Below are 20,555 nucleotides of genomic sequence, written 5' to 3' on the forward strand. Positions count from 1 at the left end.
AAATAGAGGACTAGGTGCCCTTTGGCTACTGGGGGCTGCCATCGTTCTTGAGAGGAGAAACAAGTTATTGCCAATAGGTGGGGTTTAAAGAAAAACTGACATTTAATAAGAGAACCAGAAGCCATTTGTCTAGTGGGCGTTGCCATGGTTCTTGAGAGGAGAAACACCAGGAAGGAGTGTGTTAGTGTACAGATATGCCACCATGCTGTCTAGATGCAGATTTTCTTTCACACAGTGATCAAAATCCACCAAAGAATCCGCATTTTTACATATAAAAATATTATAAGCAAACAAAGCATAAGGTGATACAAAGTTTGTATTTCAGCTTGTGTCCAAAGAAAAAAATATTTTCTATGAGGCTAATTGTGGTGGATTCTGTGAAAATGAGCATTCCTATAAGCACATGCTGCTTCCATTAAGAAGGAAGTCTGTTTTTTCTGTTATCTATTTTCTCAAAGCCTGTGACTTTTTGGAGTAATTTAACAAATAAATGTGATGATCTGGGACTTCTGACCTTATGCCTTAAGAGACCTTCGTTTCTGATTTCATTCTAGGAAGGCAATTGCCAGGTTAAGAATTCCAACTACACTGCTTCAGAAAACAGCTACATATAGAAAGAGAGAGGCTGAAGGTTAAGAAAGTACAAAAGGAAAGAAAGGGCCCTGGATGTTCCAACACCCATGATAATCTATCAGATGAGTAAGTGAAGCCATCTTCTCACAGCTTCCAGCTAGTTGAGCTACCACAGAGAACACTGTAAGAAGGAATACCAAGCTGTACCGCTGAGTCCTTCTCAAATTGTAGACGAAATAAATGGATGTTGTCAAAAGCTAAAAAGTCTTAAGATGATCCTTTTACATGGGAGTGTACATCTGGAAAAAATATACTACTATATTATTTATCTGGTTTTACTTATTTAAACTTCCAAATTTATCTGGAAAATAAATTTTATTTTATTCCAGATAAATTTTCAGATAAATTTTATTTTATTTTATTAATTTTATTTATTTATTTATTTATTTTATTAATTTTTATTTCTTTAAAAGATTTTATTTATTTATTTGTCAGAGAGAGAGAGAGCACAAGCAGCGAAGTGGCAGGCAGAGGTAGAGGAAGAAGCAGACTCCCCACTGAGGAAGGACCCCCCCCCCTCGCAATTGGGACTCTATCCCAGGACCCTGAGATCATGACCTGAGTGGAAGGCAGCAGCTTACCTTACTGAGCCACTCAGGCGTCCCTTCCAGATAAATTTTAGCCTTAGCTCTGAAGTTTTGCATAATATCTCAGTATTTTGTTTGGAGTTGCACAAAATATATACATTATTTTGGGAGAATGGGATATCTTCACAATGTTCTTAGAGATTTTCCAGCGGAGAGTATGAGTTCTTCTGTTTTGGAAAATAGGGTCTAATTTAGTTTTGCCTTTTTTGCCCCTGTATATGCCTTTTGTCTTTGGACAATACAGTTAGTGTCTGGCTGGTGAGAGGGAAGAGAGATCGAAATTTATGTCTCCTGATATTAATAAGAACTGGAGGCAAGATTAAAAAAAATAAAAAAGGACTCCTTAAAGAAGAAATATGTAAAAGGATTCTTCCTCATTCTTCACCAACTCCTAAACTATGAATGCACAGGATGACATAAAATGACCTAGCATAGAACATCTGATGAGATGTGGGAGCTGAAAAGCAATTCAAGAGTTTCTACAAAGCTGGAGAGATATCGTTCTGGCTAAGTCATAGTAGAGAGACCTTATTAACATCTCAGGTGATTTATATTTTGTTTTATATTTAATTTGTATTTAGTTTGTATTTGAGTCTAATTCTAAATAAAAAGTTTGTACATTTGTTTGAAAAAAAAATAAATAAAAAAAATAAAAGCAAGAAAGTCCAGGCCCCAAAAGAAAAGAGAGTACACAGTAGCGATGAAGGAAAAATTGAATTAGACACTCCTTATTAAAATTTTTAACCGAGTCTCATCAAAATAAATAAGCTGCCAGTAATTTAATTGCTGGATGAATAAAATACAATATGTGATGCTCAAAAATAACAAACTCTAAAACCTCTACAATATATCATGCAAAATACTCAGTATATGTTTATTTTTCAAAATATGTTTAAAAATTACTAGCTAGATGGAAAAGCAGAGACAATTGTTTGGTGATTAAAAAATAAACTAGCCATTAGATGCAGATAGAGAATAATTTAATATTGAAATTAACAGACAAGAACTTCAAAATAATGACTTTTGTTTTTAAATACAGAATATATGGATAAGATTAATGCAATAAAGGGATTTTCTATGGATACCTATAATCTACACAAAATAAATATACATTATAGGAATTCAAATAAACTGCATCAAATTAAGCAGTGACTATGTGAATTTGATGGCAGACTAGAACACAAAATTCATAAAGTCAAAAACTAGTTAAGAGAAAATATAAACTACTGAGACAAAAATATTTTTTTAAGAAAGTGCAGAAATAAATGCAGTATAGGATCAATAAGCTTAATTAACTACATGTAATTAGAATACCAGAAGAAGAGGAGAATGACATGGATGTTATTTTTTTTTAAAGATGGTAAGGTTTTTCTGACTTGATAAAAGTACAAACTCATGAATTTAAAAGTTAAGCAAAAGTCAAGTGGATAAAGAATACAACTTATAACCATATCACAGTAAGCTTAAAGAAAAGCAAAGATAATGAAACAAATCTTAAAAATAAACACAGGAAGAAGAGATGGTCTTCTTTCTGGGTGGCTTGGTTGGTTCAGTGTTTGACTTCAGCTCAGGTCATGATCTAGGGGTCCTGGAAATCCACAACAGGTTCCCTGCTCAAAGGGGAGTCTGCTTGTCCCTCTTCCGTTCCCCCTCAAATAAATAAATACAATAAAAAAAAAGAATAACTTGAGAAAGAAGACATTTTATGATGTAAAACAATAATATTTGATCTTAGCATAAATTACAGAAGTCAAGGGGGAACTGGCTGGCTTAGTCAGTACAGCATGTGACTTGATCTCAGGGTCATGAGATCAAGACCCACTCTGGGAGTGGAGGCTACTTTACTTCCTTACTTACTAAATAAAAATTTATTTATTTGTAATTAATTAATTATAATTATTTATTTATTTAAATAAAATTATTTGTAAATAAATAAATTTGTATATATACATATATAATGTGTATAAATATACACACATATACATATTTCTGACATATATATTTATGACATATACACCTATATATGTCATAAAATATTAAAATGTAGTCTTAATGTATGGAAAAAAAACAAACTGCCAACCTAGATTTCTATACTCAGGAACAATAATCTTACAAAATGAAGTTAAATGCAAGTGTTTTTAGCTATTAAAAAAAAAGGGCTAGTGAAAAAATGACCAACGCATCTGAACTACAGGAAATATTAAAGAAAATTATTCAGCCTTAAGAGAAATAATCACAAATTGAAGAAAGGGTAAGAAGAAATAAACATTTCCAGAAAGAGTAAATACAAAGACAATTGTAAAAGACTACTGATTGTTTAAAGTTACAAAAAAGATAATGCATTTTGGATTTTTACCAGAATTAAAAGTAAAGTACATGGCAATAATAGAAAACAGGCAAGAATAGGATAAATTAACTATTAAATGATTCTTTTTTTTTAAGATTTTTTTTAATTTATTTATTCAACAGAGATCACAAGCAGGCAGAGAGGCAGGCAGAGAGAGAGAAAGGGGGAAGCAGACTCCCTGCTGAGCAGAGAGCCCTATGTGGGGCTCGATTCCAGGACCCTGAGATCATGACCTGAGTTGAAGGCAGAGGCTTAACCCACTGAGCCACCCAGGCACCCCTTAAAAGATTCTTGCATTGTTTGGGATCTATAACCCTACTAATTTGAGGCAGACTATAATAAGTTAAGGATGTATTAATTTCTAGGGTAACCAATAAAAGAATACTGAATTTTTAAAATGTGAGTAAAAATGAAAGGTGGAATAATAAAAAAGATGCTTGTTAAAGCAATAGTAATTAGATAAGGAAGAATAAAGAAAAAAAACCTAGATGAAACTTATACAAAACTAGTATCAAGGTGAGTACTTAAGCCCTAATACATTAGTGATTCTAAAAATTCTCCTTTTTTTTTTTTTTTTTTGCTGTTCACAAGAAACATGCTTTATAAATCATCTACAGGTTAAAAAGTAAAATTACAGGAAAATACCTCATGCAAATACTAAGAATTGGAGTGGCCTATGTTAACATCAGAGGGGAAAAGACCTTACATTAAAGAGTATTTTCAATGACAAAAAAGAACTTTTATAATGATAAAAAAAAGTTTATCAAGAAGATGTAACAAAATCCACTAAAGTGAGCACATACCTAGTCTATTTTCTAAAAAATCTACTCCTAGTTATATGAGAATTGAGTGCATATGTCCACCAAAATACACATATGAAAACATTTACAGCAATTCTATTTCTAAAACAGAAATTGGGACAATACTCAAATTGAAATATATTCAAATAATGCAATACTATAAAGCCACGAAAATACGAACTACCAACATATTTACTAACATAGAAGCTTCTCAAAAATATTACATTAAGCAAACAAAGCCAGTCACAAACCAGTATAGCCAGCATAATGTAGATGAGGGATTCTACCTTTCGTGGGAAACATAGGGGTGTTTAACCAAATGTACAAGAGTATGACTTTTTTCTCAAATAATGAAACCATGGACTTTCTTCATCACAGAAAGAAATTGTGAGAGCTCCACATTTACCTAATGGAAAATTCTCATTCACTGCAGTCACTGACTGAAGACCCTGGGAGAGTTCCCTGAATTGTCCCTTTTACCTCATCACAACTAAATTTACCCAAATGAGAGGTGCCTGGGTGGCTCAGTGGGTTAAAGCCTCTGCCTTTGGCTCAAGTCATGATCTCAGGGTTCTGGGATCGAGTCCGCATTGGGCTCTCTGCTCAACAGGGAGCCTGCTTCCCTTCCTCTCTCTGCCTGCTTCTCTGCCTACTTGTGATCTCTGTCTGTCAAATAAATGAATAAAATCTTTAAATAAATAAATTTATCCAAATAAGTTGAGAATAACAAATAATTCCATCCCCTAAAACCTATTACTTTAACTCACCAAAGATTTGCAAATAAATCTCTTATGAATTAATTTAGTCTGGGTGATGTAAAAAAGTTAAAACATAATTTAAACTGAAGAAGTTCTAGAGGACATTTTGTCAGACACTTTCTAAACAACACCAGTTTTCTTCTAATATAATTCTATTTATTTATTTATTTATTTATTTTCTTCTGATATAATTTTAGACAAAGAATTTCCTTTCCTGCCTTTTCTTTTGTTTCAAGATCCCAGAGACTGCAATTAATTTTATCCTGAGACACTGTTAAATATTAATTGAATTCTTTCAAGTGAATATGTGTTATTAAGAAATGGTCTTTTCTAGATTAATGTAGCTCTTTAATTTAAAAATGCTTTAGTCAATTTATGAAGATTAACCTTCCTTATTTCCTTGTTTTCTCAAATGCACAATTAACCTGAAGACAGATGCTAATTAACAGATGACATTAAAATTTGACTTCATTTATTACATGAGCCATTTATATCAATTCTGAAGGAGTGGCGAGATGAATTGAGGAGTTACCCTGTTTTGAAAAGTAAAGACTGTTACCGTTTGTGTTTTGTGTTTAGATCTCATTACTGTTCTACTTTATTTGCTTAGTCATTTATACTATTTAGTATCAGTTTTCTTTTTGATAAAGCAATAAAAAGTCATGTAATGGGGTAGTAGTAATTTAATGACTAACTACAAGCTTTTAAAACCCCAAGAAATTTGTGTGACAGGTTTATAGTTGATATATTACTTCAACTAAATTTCTTCCTGAAGGCACTTTTGTAACAACAAAATTAAATTCCCTTAAGCGTCACCATCCCTAACACAAAAAATTAGTAACATATTGTGTTTTCAGAATATATTTTTATTATGATGATTTCTAATCATATAAACACAAACATAAACACATACTTTTTCCCTCAAAACACATTTTGTTCCACCACACTACCACCAGATTACTCATTTACCTCTTGTCTAGATGTTATGTACAATGTTTTTTCTGCAACATGTTGATTACAGAGGATACTAACAGAAAGAATGTCCCCTCAGGCAACACTGACAGAGCAATGGGAGCCTCATAGCACCAGAGAAACCAACCAGACCAAAACCATAGTACAAAAATCCAGAACTTTAACTGTTTTTAGAACAGCAACAAAAGTAGACAGGATCCACATGTTAAATCTAAAGAGAATGACTGTGTGTGCCAGGAATGGCCATCAACCCCTGTACTGGCCGATGAAGGATTACTGCTCCAGACTTTGTTGTGAAAGAGAGGAAAAGGCCGTGGGGGTCAACTCTCAGAGATGAACACCCTTTGCTCTTCTTTTCTCCTGATTTTACTGGTCCTTCAGGATAATCACAAATCTTTATCACTGTTTCTCAAGCTTGTGACGTGTGAATAAATGAATAAAGTTACTATTCATTACTAAATGAATAAAGTTACTATGTGAATAAATGAATAAAGTTACTAAAGTGGGTATTACTGGAACCAGGAGGATCTGTTTACCAAAAGGAAATGATATGCTAATCTGCGTGTTCTAGCAGTTCTTCTAAACACAGCCTAAGGGACAATGCATCTCTTAGATCACAGGGTGGCAGTTTGGGCTAAGAAAGCTTTAAGGATGGCAACTCCAAGGCATTCCAACTGCCCAGTGGTCAAACAGGCCTCAGCCCTTCTCTGAAACCTTCCCTGTCCTTAGCCACCGCCGCAGCGTTACGTTTTAGCAAGCCAGGTATTATGGCTGATTTTATGCTCTACTTTAGCTCCAACATGCCTGAAAAAACAACACATTTAAAAAGGGTTCTGAATATACAATCCAAATAGATAAAATGTCCCGGAAACAATAAGACATCTTACAAAGTTCTTACAAAACTAAAACTACTCTTACATGTGATCTAACAATCACAATCCTAGTTATTTACTCAAAGAAGTTGAAAACTTATGTCCACACAAAAACCTAAGCAACTTTATTCATAATTGCCAACTTTATTCATAGTAACTTTATTCATAATTGCCAAAAACTTGGAAATAACCAAGATGTCCTTCAGTAAGTGAATGGATAGGTAAACCACGCTACACCGTAAGCAATGGAGTATTATTCGGAGCTAAAAAGAAATGATCTATCAAGCCATAAAAAGACATGGAGGAACCTTAAGTTCATATTGCTAAATGAATTAAGCCAATACAAGAAGGCTACATACTGTATAATTCCAACTCTAAAACATTCTGAAAAAGTCAAAAGTATGGAGAAAGTTGCGGTTGAGGAGCGGAAAGGGATGAACAGGCAGAACAAAGAGAATTTTTAAGACAGTAAAAATGCTGTCTATGATACCATAATGATGGATACATGTCATTATAAATTTCCAGTCCATAGAAGATGTACCACTCAAGTGAAACCTAATGTACACCATGGACTTTGGGTGATACTGATATGTCAGTGTACTTACATCAGTTGTGACAAATGTACCAGTGGTGGGGGATGTGAATAATTGGGGAGGCTATGCATGTGTATGAGCAGATGATACATGAGAAATCTCTACGTTGTCCCTCAATTTTGTTGTGACTCTTTCAATGTTCTAAAAAAAGTAAGTCCATGTAAAAATGACATAAATAGTGTTTATATATTGTGATTACAGATGGTGTGTAACAAGCACATATTGAGGCCTGAATAAATAGGGTTGTTATTATCAGTGTTAGTTGTGATGAAATAAGTGGCCAAATTGATGTATTAGAGCACCAACGACAGATTTGCCCTCTACTCTTGACCCTCACAGGAATGTTTGGCTGTCTAGAGACATTTCTGACTGCTAAAACTAAGAGGTATTCCTGATATCTAGGAGTGAAACCCAGGGATTCTTCTAAACATCCCAATATACATAATATAACCATTCCTTACACTCTAAAAAGTATCTAACTGGTCTCAAATGTCACAAGTACTACGTTTGTGAAACCGTATGTGTTTTCTGAATGTAAATAAAATAGCATTTCTTCTGTCATCTTTGTGTGTGTGTGTGTGTGTGTGCGTGTGCACACCTGTGAGAGTTCTTAGAAGACATTTAAAGAAAAATGTTAATTAGTAACTTTTAATGACCTAATATGTATTTCATACTTAGTTCTAGAGAGATTGATTAGTGTGTATGAAATAATACATCTAATTTTAAAAAACACACACACACACAGCCAGTTTCCTGTATAGCTTTCTGAGTACAATGGCTTCAGATTAAAACAAAATGGATATAAATATTTCCTTTTGAGCATTAGCAACTGAACACTGCAGCTGTATTTTGGCTTTTATTTAAATATTTATAGTTACTTGTGAACTTTGTGCAATTTCAGAGTTTTGGGCATGTATGCAACATCTGTATTTATAAACAATAATTCAATTAATATTTCCAAATACTATAATCAATGAAGAAAAATGGTCTGTTAATATGTAAAGAATATTTGAATGTAAAAAGGTCTCCTATGGTTTATAAGCAAATGAAATTTCTCTAGAAATTAATTTCTTATTAAAAAATCGACCTGTGCTTTACCAATTAATTGTTCCTATTACTGATGTTCTTAAATTGATAGTTCCAATTGTTGATATATGTGAAATATTCAGAAAATATATGAAGCTTATAAATATGAATGATCTCCATGACATTCTCCTCATGATTTAAAAATATGAAAGATGACCATCACTTACATGTGCTTTTGCCTTGAAAATATTTTTAAAATAATAGTATGAACTTTATTTTTAAGCCATAGCATTTGAATTGCCCACACATATTCCATCCATCCTGTATTATTGATTTATTAATTTTAACTTTTGCTTCCTTTTATTTCTATTGTTTTGAGAATGAATGCCAGATTTAGCACATGAAAATATAGTATTTCAGAAAAACAAAAAAAGTAGTGTAAGTATCACAAATATTGTATGGGGCATTCTCATAATAAAAAGATGTTTTTATTTATATGAAATTCAACTTTAAGGCACATTTTATTTTATATGGTAACTTTATTTTGAATTCTTCTAGAAAATGCTCTTTTGTGTCCTTTCTTATTGTGATGTTTCCCTTTTCTTTTCCATTTTGTGACTTATGGTCTAGCTCCAGAACTTTTTGCTTGTAATTCCTTGATAATTGTATCTTTTCCCTACTGTATTTCAAATGCTTAATATATAGACCACCTCCCATGCTTAACAGTTAAATGCACTAAAATAAAAACAAAAACAAAAACAAAAACCTTCATGTAAATTTTATGACTTGACTATTTATATTTGGTTATATTTTTGTAGCTTTAGTTATTGACTAGTAAATTATTTACAGTTCTCTTTGTATGAAATTATAACATATAGTGGGAGAAAATATTGACCCTGAATTGAGACAGACTTTGACCAGGCAACTATAACTTGCTCTTCTACATCTTTTAAAATAATATATATGATTTGCAGAAAAATGTCTTGGGCATTGGAGGTTTTATTAGGACAGAACAATTGTAGGGTTGGAATGAATTCTTCTATGTCCTTATTAAATCTAGATTTCAGTCTGTGGGTTATGAAAATTATTCAACATAGCCTTTTTTTCCTAGATATATACTTCCTGGGACCTTTTGCTGTATTCAAATTGTTCACTGGACAAAAGTACATGAGGAGCACTGTTATAGATAATCTTGGACACTCCAGGATATTAGCTAAAATTTGCAAATCAAATCATTTTCTACAAATAAATCTTGTGTTCAGTCATGATGATTTTTATAGCAGCTGCTCCTTTACAGATATTTGAAAGCAAATCACTATGATTATAACATTGTGTCTCATACTATTTTTGTCACCCACATACTCATTAATGGTCTTTCAACCTGTGAGTGGATTGCAAATTTTATGTAAATTGCAAAAACATTTATATAAAACACAGACATCTCTTTTTCTTACCAATGAAAAAGAAAATACTAATGGCTATATTTTACCTCAGTTTAATGAAGACAGTTTCAAAAATAGGTGAATTTAAATTGGAAGGGGAGGCAAACCATAAGAGACTATGGAGTCTGAAAAACAACCTGAGGGTTTTGAAGGGTCAGGGGTGGGAGGTTGGGGGAACCAGGTGGTGGGTGATAGGGAGGGCACATATTGCATGGAGCACTAGGTGTTGTGCAAAAACAATGAATACTGTTATGCTGAAAAAATTAATTAATTAATTTAAAAAAATAGGTGAATTTAGACATCAAGTCATTGTTTACTGTATTTAATCTCTACTAAATTTCTACTAAAATAATACAATTAAAACTCAAGAGTGTAAAAATTATAAAAACTGTAATAGGATTACTATTTTATATAGGATTAAATTAGAAGCTCCCAGAGATAAGCTAAAATTTGTTAATACCTACAAATCAAATAGTTTTCTACTAATCAATCTTGTGTTTGATTATATTAACAACAGCTAACTTTTCTTAACTATTATTCTTAACAATTATTTCTTAACTATATATGTTTTATGTACATTGTTTCACTTATACTTGTTAAAAATCCCTTCAAATTAGATATTAGAGAAGTCACAGCAGAGCTGGCTATCAGCAAGGCTCTTAGAATGCTCTTCTTTTGAGATGAATAAATAACTGACTCAATTAATATACTATCAGTTAATTAAACCTTGCAATATTCTTTTTTGTGGGTTTTGTCTCATAATTGAGAATTATGTAGCTTTTTCATCACACGCTTTTTGGAAAGAGCAATTTCCCAATTATTATAAATTTTCACTTTCCTTTAGTTCAGATCAGATCAGGATATAAATCTTAAAATCTTATAGATGAAAATCAGTTAAGGATAAAGAAATCCTTGAACCTTTCTGAAGGCAAAAACATTTCTCCAACAAGCCCTCTAATCTTATTTATGCTTTGCTTACGTATACCTCAAATTAGCCATGTCTTTAAGAAAACCGTAATATGATTAATGGGACAAATGTTTAATTCAATGTAGTGGTCAAATAATAGAATTATTTGAACCATAACTTAATGCAACACTGTTGTTCTGTTTCACATGTTCCTATTTTGTGTTTTTGACTATCTGATAATATCTCATCTGTTCCGCAGGTGATGATCAATAACATCATAGCCTTTGGTGTTTTGGGAATTCCTTAAGTGGCTGACTTTGTTACACATAACCCATAAAAAGTTTCTGCCGCTATAGGATATTTCTAATCTTTTGATTTAACTTATTGGAAGCAACCAATTGTAATACATTAAAAAATAGAATAGGATTTCAACATATTTTGAATAACAATACATTTTGCTATAAATGTATTATCACATTGAATCTGTGTTCTTTTAATATATAGCATTAAACAAAAAACTGATAAGATAATATTCCCTACATTCAGAAACTTTATTTCATTCATAACATGTGACTAATGTTTTTAAAGAACTGAAAATAAATCAAAATCTCAGCATTGCCTCAGTCTTTTTATTTATATAAGACATTTTCAAATTTATTTTCATATTAATCCATATAGATAAACTAATTGCTTAAGTTTTGGAAAGCATTATTAAGGACTTTATGCTTCTGACATAGGAAAATTTTTATACGTGTAATTTTTAAGACAATCCTCTTGAATTAAATTTCAAATGAATATGTTTCAGGCAGAAGGCTGTAAATCTGTAAATCTGCACTTGTCTCATTATCTTATTCTTTGTGCCAACTCAATAAATTTCAAATGAAATTATAATGTTTCCGAACATTTGCTAACATGCCAATTGAATCTACACTGCATCAAGTAAATTATTGCTCCCGGGAAGCAATATGATGAATAACAGATAAGACATTATTTTAAACAGAACAAAAATTACGAGTTTAAGTGTAAACCACTGACCTCTGCATCAGAAAATATTGCTGAAAGTACTTTCTAAATTGACTGTTATTATATATATATATTTTTTTTTTTTTTTAACTTTCTGTGGAAGGGTCAATTCCTCCTGACACACACCACCACCCAGTATGAAACTGCAGTCTAAATGGGTGGTCTAGACGAGCACTAATCAGTGCAACTACAACTTAGTACATTTACCTCCATATCATACTGTCTCCATTGTATTCAATTTTATACTATATGTTGTACCAAGAAAACGATGAACAAAAATGCATACATACACACATACATGTGTATATATACACACATATGCATATATATATATACATACACACACACATATATGTGTATATACACTTTTTAGATAAAATAGCTTGCCCTGCACAAACTTCTTGAAAAGTATTGATTCTAAAATTGTTTTATTTACACTGAATCTATCTTTACAGCCAAGCATAATGTCTGGCACTCAAAAGAATTAGATAAATATTTGTTGAGTGACTGTTGAAAAATTATTCTTTGTTTCTTTTTTAATTTGAAAATGTGTAAAATAGAAATATTTTTTCTGTACAATGGGAAATTAAATAATTAACTGTGATAGATATATAATTTAGGATATTATGCTGTCATATGATATTCTGAGCAAAACATGCAAATGATGTGCATTTTGAAAGTCACCATTTTCCCTTTTGCTGTGTTGACAAGTAGAATAGGAAAAAAAATGGGTTATATCACATTCAAAGGTAAAATAACTATGCATTCACAGCTTCAAGATGAAGTCAACTTTTAATTGTTTATCTTAATGTAAGATATAAGAAAAATGCAGACTGTAGAAAACAGATGTCAAAAATGATTTGTATCAATCTTCAGAAAGTAGAAATATACACAAAGGCATATAAACAAGCAAATGTTTAGACAAAAAAAAAAAAGTACTGCACTTCATGATTTACTGGCTTGATTTTACAGGCTTTCTCCAAAATATCTGAAAAGAAAAATACTTAAAGTGCTGGAGTTAATCCACTGGCAAGGAATCAGAATCAGATCATATTTCAACAATTAAATAAACTGAACAAGCAGGGATAGCCCCATAACAGAGCCTACTAGATACTGACCCAGTATCTTCTTGGTCTCCTCTGTCCCACCAACATCTAGGTCTCTCCTCTTTCTTTGCACATAGGTGATAAGAGTGGTTAGATGAAGCTCCTGGACAGGCGGGGGGTGGGGTGGGGAGGGGGGCTTTTAAAGACTGAGGGAACTGGCATTCTCCCTCTCTTTCTTGCTTTTTATCCTTCTTTCTGCCTGGAATTTGGGTGTGAAGACTGGGACTCTAGAAGCCACTTCAAAAGAATAAGGATGAGAATCCAAGTCTAAGAATAACAGAGCAAGAACAGGGTGAGCCAGAATGACTGTTAATATTTGGTTGTTCCAGGTAGCTGGTCTTGGCAGCTTCTGTCCCATTCATGCCTCTGTTTTCCAGGTCTGTGTAATCACTTTCTGAACTCAATATCTAATTGACACATTCAATGTATCTTCAGTCAAACATACCAAAATATAAATCTTTATCCTCTCCTTTCTATCTCATTTAAAAATAGGAAGATAATTTCTCTTAAATGCATGCAATTCATCATCAGTTCAGCTACTTTTTTTCTTATGCAAATTTGGAGTGCCATGATTAGCTTTTCATTTCTTAGATCAACATAAATGTGTATATTTTGTGAATGCATTTTGTTCATTCTTCTTTTTAAGGTTTCCCAAATCCATTTTATGTTATTCTCATTTCAAATTTCATCATCATTATTGCTTTATATCTTATTACTATTTGTTTGGGACACTTCATGTCTTCATTCTTTTCATCATTTGTGTCTTCCTTCTTTTCTCCTTTTTCCCTCCATCCCTTTCCCAGTGAATCTAGTTTTACCCATTTTTAAACTCCCAGTCAGTTTGAAACATGCATCTAAGACCCCAAGCTTATCAATGTCAACCCCTGTTTGAAAACACTCAGTGGCCTCTTGTTACCTATCTTTTATTAGGAATTCCCAGTTCTATTCCCATTTTCTTAAATTTTGGTTTAGAATTAATGAATTTTTGAGGAAAGTGAAAGAAAATCAGAGGTAGCAGTCAGTACTTTGGAAATTCTTTTTTTAGAGCAATGTATTCATTTCCTAGGGCTACTGTAGCAAGTACCACAACTGGGTGGCTCAAAACAATACAAATATACTATGTCACAGTTTCAGAGTGTAGAAGTCCAAAATCAAGGTGTTGGCAGGTTTTTCTCTCCCTCTGAAACCCATAGCAGAGATTACCTCCTATTTCTTCCAGCTTCTGGAATCCTTGATATTCCCTGTCCTTTATATGAATGATTCCAAAGTGCCCCCTTGTCACCTGGCTGTCTTCTCCCTGTGTCCATGTCTTCACAAAGCATTCTTCTCCATGCATATGTCTGTGTCCAAATTTCCCTCTTCTTGTAAAGATACTAGTCATCTTGGGTTAGACATCACTCAAATGACCTCATATTAACTTGATTAAATTGAAAAGACTCTATTTCCAAGTCAGTTTACATTTATAGAAACAAAAGGCTTGGACTTTCAACATTAATTTTGGAGGGAGACAATTTAACCCATTGAAAACTATATTACCCATTTATTCTTTTGAAAAACAAACACAACATCATAGTATGTTTTAGGTTCGTACTGTGAATAGATTTATAGCAAAATGTATAAAGAATTAAGAGTTTGCATTGGCCAAAGAGGTAAGCTATAAAATTATAATGAATTTTGATATTTTTCTCCTAAATAAGCAAAAACATTTGAGTCAATGACTTTATACCTACCACTCTACTGGCAAGGTCTTCATAGTAAATAATCAACAAAAATTAATCTTTTTCTTATTTAATAGTCCTGTTTGAGTTGGAACAGTCAGAGACAGCTTGTTTCTAATTGGTTGGAGGAACTGAGGTACTATGGTAAGATGCTGAGTCCCACTGAGCATGAAGTGTTGCTGTACACAGTTCATTGGTCTGAATGATGCTTTGAAACCCAACACCATTTCAACCATTCTTTTGTAAACAAGCTAAGTAAACTAGTGTAAAGCTAGTGTAAACACTAGCTGTGACAGTGAAGCCACAACTCAAGAAAGGATGAACATGTCCTCTATCATCAACCACATCTGTTTGAAGAGTAAGATCACACAAACTATGGGTGGTTTCTCAGTGGTTTCCTTTTATTGGAGGTAGTGATCCTTAAATAAACAGGCTTTTTTTTTTCCATTTCTGAATGCTTTGTGGAAAATTCAATCAATCTCACTGAAAACTGTGGACAAGCAAGGAGTGACTGATATAGGCTAGTCAGCAATATTACTAACAAAAGTGGGAGATAAATGAAAAAGCAAGGTACTTCTTGGTTATTTATCGCAGAAGAGTATAAGGACCTTGAGACCTATGTCAGAAAAAGTGTTTTAGGAAGCTGTGAAAAGTAGTAGTTACTGAAAGAATATTGAGCTTTTTATATAAACTAAATTGTTATAAAATCTTTAAAAAAAAAAAAAAAGAACTACATTGTTAGTGAGTTGGTATCTCTAACAAAGTCAATGTGTCATTACGTCCCAAGAAAAGGGTAGGATAGAGAAATGGGGAATGAGAAAAATAATTTTCACTTCATTTCCCCCACTGGAGTGCCACCACCTGGACTACACATTTACAACCTACTCCCAAAGCCATATTCTGTCACTCCGTTTTATCAGTAATCATAAGACACTCTGCTTATTGTGTTACTATTTCATATATGACTTATCCTTACAACTCATTTATGAATCCCTGGACCATATAATTTGCTTGCTATTTTTGTTTGTGTTTCCTTAGGTTCCACGACTCTATCATTATAGAAAATATCAATGGAAAACTATTAAAGAATTTTTTTAAAATCTATTTCTTATCTTTGAGGGGGGAACTTCATCTACTTTAACACTAGACAAACGTTAGAAAAAAGAAAAACTCTTGACAAAAATTATCCTTTCCCTATTTCATTTGATACGAAGCACATAGATACTATAGTGGGTTGACTTATGTCTTCCTCAAATTCAAGTCCTAATCCCTGGTACCTGTGAATGTGACCTTATATAGAAATAGGGTCTTTGCTGATGTAATCAAGTTAAGATGAGGTCATAACTGGATTAGTGTGAATTCCAATGACTAGTGGCCCTATCAGAAGAGGGAACTTTGGATACAGAAAGATGATAAAAGGTCATGAAGACAGAGACAGAGATAGGAGTAATACATCTACAAGCTAAAATGCCAAAGAATGCCAACGATTTGGGGCAACTACCAAAAGCTAAAAGAGGCAAGGAAGGATGTTCCCATAGAGCCTTCAGAGTAAGCATGGCTGTGCCCCTCTTTCTGACCACAGGGAAACTAAAAGAGAAAACTTAATTACTCACAGATCCTGGAGGAGGTTCATGTATACCTCAAAGAGCCATAACGGAAAGTCAAGGCAGTGTGCAGTTGGAGCATGTTCCTTTATTAGGATCCACCAGTGGAGTGCTTTGGGGTTCCTGGGATAAGTCTGAATTGGTCAATACCAACCAAAAATAGCAGAGTTTTGGTAAGCTCCCTGAGGGTCTTCTCTATGGGGCATCACGGGAAGGAGTTCAGAGGCAGTGGGAGGCTGTTTAACACCAAGGCGCCCTGGGGAAGATAATAAGGGACCTATCCATAGTTGTGACTCTGTCGGCTGTTATCTAAGGCATTCACTCCAGGGAAGGGCTGGTGTCAGTTCAAGGCCCCTGCAGGCTGCTTGGCCACACAAAATGAGTGCTGAGGCAGCAATATTATGGAGCTCTTTAATTAAACTCTCAACACCAGAAATTTATTTCTCACAGGTCTAAAAGCTAGAAGCTGAAATCAGGGTACTAGCATGGACATTCACAGTAAGAACCCTCTTCTGGGTTAAAGACTGATGCTTTCACATCATATCCTCACAAGGAGAATAGAGAGAGAGGAAGCAAGCTCTCTCATGATATAAGGGCACTAATCCCTTCATGAGGGCACCACCCTCATAGCCTCATCTAATCCTAGTTACTTCTTAAAGGAAATAATACCATCACATTAGGTGGTGAGTTCTGTGGGAATTAAAATAACAGACCATAACACCCTGATTTTAGATGTCTATCTTTCAAGACTGTAAGAGAATAAATTTTTGTTGTTTAATCCACCAAGTTAGTGGCATCTTTTTACAGCAGCCCTAGGAAACTAATAAGACTCCAACCAGCCCTTCCATTAATGGTTTTGAACATTGGTGATTAGTGGTTATCAAAAACCCTTCCAGGTCTTTTGATTAATATAAAACTACTGAAAATGGCAGGCATTACTAAAATTATTATGTAAAATATACTAATTCAAATGCAAAGTAATACTTCAACTATAAATCATAAAGATATAAATACACAAATATAATATATACATATTTCTTACATATTAGAAAAGTTTTATCTACATGTATATGTGTATGTGTGTCTCTATATACATATACAGAACAGGACAAAAGAATTCCCTATTACTTTTTACTGATCATTAATCATTTATTACCTTTATAAATAAAAATTTCTCAGCCAGACCCCACAATTTACAGTTTGGGGCTGGCAGGATAGAAATCTGCTTATTTTTCCCTTCCAAGAAGTCCTGCTACTGGTAAGTGATTCACAAACCATCAGAGATGAGGAATTTCAAGAGCCCCAGATAAATACAGATAAATTTGCAAATATAAATAAAATTTATTTCACATACCACAAATGCAAAAATGATGCAATTAATCAAACATGACATTATTTTCTAGGGATCTAACCATAAGGGAAAATGGGTGAGAAGAAAATCAGATACTCAAGCTCAAACTCCAGATAAGTAAAAATTCCAAATCTATTTTTTTTTGTCAGTTGGGAAAGTTCACTTCATAGTATAAGCATTGTTGTTCTGACTAATTACTGCTGTCTATGTCAGTGGGAATGCTAACCATAAAACAGCAGGAAAGAACACTCCCCTCTTATTCCACTAGAGTTTAAAAAAAAAATCATTTAAGGCAAAGACTTAAGAAATCAACTGAAAACAGGCAGACTCATTTGAAGATTAAATGGCTTATTTTTCTGGGAAGTCAATAAAAAATAATTTTCTTCATTTGTTTGCTCTTATATTTTTTAATAAAGAACCAATGGTGTTAAATAAACCAACTCACAGTCACAAATGCCATTGAAAACAAACTCTTAAGATTTGCTTTAATTCCTGCCCATTCAAAAAAGAATGATCCTCTTCCACCTTATTTTATTTTTGAAAAAAAATTTGTTACATTTTCCAACTGAGTTCTAGTAAGCCAGCCAACATCTCACTGATATCTAGTGTATATTTTGGAATTTAAAGCATAAAGTCAGCAGTGACTTGCTGTGGGGTTAAGGAAAATAAGTTATTTCAGATTAAGACTCCAATTAGATAAAAATCACTAAGAAAATAAGTAATTTGGTAATGTCAGCTAAATTTATAAAAGCTCATATTCATCTTTAAGTCAAAGGTTGTGTGTATAATGGCAAGCTAAAATGAAAAATTGAGTCAATTATTTAGATAATTCAGGTCTAAAATTGCTGCTATTTAGGAAGAGAATATTTAGTTAATAGGGTCATGATTTATGTAAATAAACTATCAACATTGACCAATTAACAACCTTTCCCATTTCATTGGGAATATACAGCTCTGTCTTAATGATTTTCATGGGAATATGTTACAAGAAATCCTCCATGTTAAATGAAAACCACAAAGATTTCATAAATCAAGCAAAGTAAAACTAAACAGCTCAGTGTGTACCTTCTCTTTGTCCCTAGTAAGATCAAAGAAAATAGGACTCAACAGGAATTTTGTTGAATTCTGAATATCTACTTTTTTCCCATTTTTCTTTGAATCTTAAAGGACTTCTCTTTTCCTTCATTTCTTAAATTGTAAAGCTTCTAATAAAAGGTAGTGTTTCCACACAATTTCTTTTTTAAACGCAATCTTAATATAATAGAACCAAACTTGTAAAGCAAGTATATTTTGCTTATTTTATTTCTCTCATTGTTTGCCCTTTCACTGATCACTCTTTTCAAAATTAAGGCAGGGCTAATAAATATGTATTAATAATACTTTTACTGAAATGTATTGACACTTAAATCTCCATAACCAAGTATTTGTTGTAAATTTATTTTAAAATATTACTATAGGCGTAGTTACAAAGTTCCTAACATTATGGTTAAAAAAATCTCCTTGTGTTATCTTCAAAAGTTAGTAACTTCAGTTAGCTTCATTCCTGTCCTATGCATAAACACTTCAACTCTTCAGATTATATAACTGGAGTTTAGAAAGGTTAGATAACTCCTGGGACAGATAGCTTGTGGTGTTAGAGCTCAGGTTTTAAACTCTGATGTGTTTATGATTTGCTTGTTACTTCTAATTGTTGAATGAAAAACATTTTAAATACCAAACTAAATAAGGAGTTATGTGGAAAAGAAAAATTGTGTATGCTTGTGTGTGGGTATGTGTGTCTAATGGGAAGTGACTAGATGAATCCTGAAGTCATATGGAACTCAAGTTACTAGCTTCAGGTTGAAAATTATGTACTTTTCTTTTTTTTTTTTAAAGATTTTATTTATTTATTTGATGGACAGAGATCACAAGTAAGCAGAGAGTCAGGCAAAGAGAGAGGGGGAAGCAGGCTCCCCGCTGAACAAAAAGCCTGATGTGGGGCTCAATCCCAGGATCCTGGTTATCATGACCTGAGCAGAAGGCAGTGATTTTAACCCACTGAGCCACCCAGGTACTTCGGATATTATGTACTTCTTTAAACTTACATTAGCCAATTTATATTATAATTACCTGGGCAGGTTATAAACTTAAATAAGCCAATTTATATTAGAATTACCCGGGCAGGTTAAATAAAATGCCAGTGTTTTGAAAAAGAAATGAATTAAAGAAACTACTTTTTAAAGACTTAAGATTTAATATTATCTACTTTCTATAATTTAGAGGCTAAAGACTGGCATGGCTGTGTCCCCTACCTGCCCCATTTACTTCATCTCATCCTCTCATGCTGTAGTGTCTACCCTACCGCCCTGGACTTTGAATTGTCTCAAACAGGTCAAGATCATTCTTCTTAGAGCTTCTACCTTTGTTGTGTTTTCCTAAAGTGCTGTTATTTCTGATGTTTGCTGTCTTTTGTTCCTTCCCTTCATCCTTCTTACCCCAGTTGGCCACCCTTTCTTCTAGTCCTAGACCTTTCCATTTCTTCCCATTGCTCCTCCTGTCCTGGAACACAGCAGCCTTCCCACTCTTCCTGGCCCTCTCCTTTTCCCACAGCCTCCCCTTACCTCCCATCACACTCCTGAACCTGTTTTCTCTAACATAGTCCGGATTTTCTACAATGATGAAATGGCCAGTTAACAGTAATTTGGGGGCTTATCTGGAAGGATGTAGGCAGAAATTCAGAACACGGTTTATACACTTGAAAATATGCTTGATACAAGTAAATTAATAATTTTGTGTCATATCTTATTGGATCTTAGTGTTAAAATTGGAAATTGTCT

This window comes from Meles meles, chromosome 2 (genome assembly GCF_922984935.1).
Source record: "Meles meles chromosome 2, mMelMel3.1 paternal haplotype, whole genome shotgun sequence".
NCBI classification, from domain to species: domain Eukaryota; kingdom Metazoa; phylum Chordata; class Mammalia; order Carnivora; family Mustelidae; genus Meles; species Meles meles.